Source organism: Schistocerca cancellata, chromosome 4 (genome assembly GCF_023864275.1).
Source record: "Schistocerca cancellata isolate TAMUIC-IGC-003103 chromosome 4, iqSchCanc2.1, whole genome shotgun sequence".
NCBI classification, from domain to species: domain Eukaryota; kingdom Metazoa; phylum Arthropoda; class Insecta; order Orthoptera; family Acrididae; genus Schistocerca; species Schistocerca cancellata.
In genome coordinates, this window is record NC_064629.1 from 540408236 (window position 1) to 540410199 (window position 1964).

The window sequence follows — 1964 nt, forward strand, 5'->3', positions numbered from 1 at the left end:
CGGTTCTTCTCCCTGATCAGTGCCAAGATGTCCGGCGGAAGCTGTTTGGAGTTATCCTTCCGCTTCCGCGGTCCTCGCGGCGCTGCTGCATCTGCCGCTGCAAGTGTGTAGTGGGTGAATGCTGCTAGTGCTGCATCCACCCCCTCCTCGTCGAGATCTGGTGTGGCTGCGGCCGTCTCCGCCAGGTGCTGCTGGAAGTGCGCCCAGTCGGTGTTGAGGCGGGCGCTGCGGTGCTCAGGAGGCGCCATGCCGTCTGTGTCCAGGTCGAAAATCACTGGCAGGTGATCAGACGATAGGGCACAGCGAGTGCTCGCGATCGCGTTGTGAGCTGCCCCTTTCACAATCGCGATGTCGAGCACGTCGGGACGGCCGCGCCGGGTAGTGCGTCGGGTCGAAGGGACCCAGCACCACGGCGTCATGGTCGTTAACGACCCGAAGAAGCCGTCTGCCGCTGATGGTGGTGACCCTGGAGTTCCACTCCGGGTGTTTTGCGTTGAGATCGCCGCCGATGAACAAGTTGCCGCGCATCGACAGCAGCGTCTCGATGTCCCCGGAGTGGAGGTGTCCTGACGGCTTCCGGTAGGCCGCCACGAATGTTACGTGGCCCACGGAAGTGTTGACCACGACGCCGGTCGTCTCCAGGGTTGGCGTCGCCGGGAGCTGCACCTGGTGGTGGCGCAACGACGTCTTCACGTAAACTGCCGTTCCGCCGCCGTGAGTGGCCCGGTCGGTGCGGTAGCAGCGGAAGTTTGCCGCCCGCACGTCCACGCCCGGCTTCAGCCAAGTTTCTGCGACGAGACAGACGTCCACATGTTCGTCTCGCACAAACTGGCGGAATTCTCCCGCTTGGGAGCGTATGCTGTTCGCGTTCCACACGCAAACGGTTAGACCCTGGATGTGTCTATCCATGTTTGGGTGTGGGAACAGCTGATGTGGTGGTGGCCTGGGCGGCCGACTGCACTGCAGACGCGATCATCTGCGGTAGTTGTTGCAGGAGCAGCTTAAAGTCCTCCCTCAAGGCCCTGACTTCCTCCGCGACGCTCGCTGCGGATGTAAAGTCAGTGCGGGGAGAAGATGCTGGCTCCTGTACTCGAACAGCGGGCTGTGCGGCTGCTGGCTCGCGGGCCGGGCGCTCCCTCCGCCGTCCGCGCCGGCGGACGACCCTGGCTGGCGTTGGGTGTTCTCTCGGCGGTCCGCGCCCGCGCACGGCTACCGCCGCTGGCGTAGGCTCCGGTTGACTGCCACGCCCCTGGACGTCCGCGGGGGCGGCTGGGCGCTTCTCAACCGATTTGGCGGGTGCCTTGTCGGTGGCAGCGGATGCGTAGCTCCTTCCGGTTTGCACCCGCGCGGAACGCGCTGGCTGTCCTCTCCTTGATGCAGCGCGCCGGAAGGCAGTGCAGCCGCGGTAATACGCCACATGCTTTTCGCCGCAATGGCAGCATGTGGGCGCATCTATCCGCGGGATTTTGCACTCACGGCTGGGATGCTCCCCCGCGCATTTGACGCAGCGGGGAGGCATCTTGCAGTACTTCGCCACATGGTCCAGGCCTTGGCAATTGAAGCACTGCGGTGGGCCGCGTCTTCTGCGTAGCTTCTCCACGGTGACTCCGACATCGGCCACGTGGGTCACCTGAAAGATCTTCCGATTCTCGACGGTGTCGTCGAGAACGGCCATAAACAGCGGCATGTCGGAGAAGTCCCTGGGTGACTTCATACGCGCCGTGGCGCGTATCGGGAAGCCCAGGTCCTCTAGCAGCTCCCTCAAGTAGCCAGGGTCCATGCTGAACGGGAGCTTGCGGAAAACGACTTTCAGCGTCTTCACCGGCTCCAAGGAGTAGGTGAAGCTATGTAGCCCTTCTCTCTCTGCGAGGCCCATGACCCCGCGGTAATCTTCTGCCGTCTTCGTTATGACGCGGTTCAAGTCGCGCCCTGCGACTCTGAACGTCACGTTCCCTTTCACGACT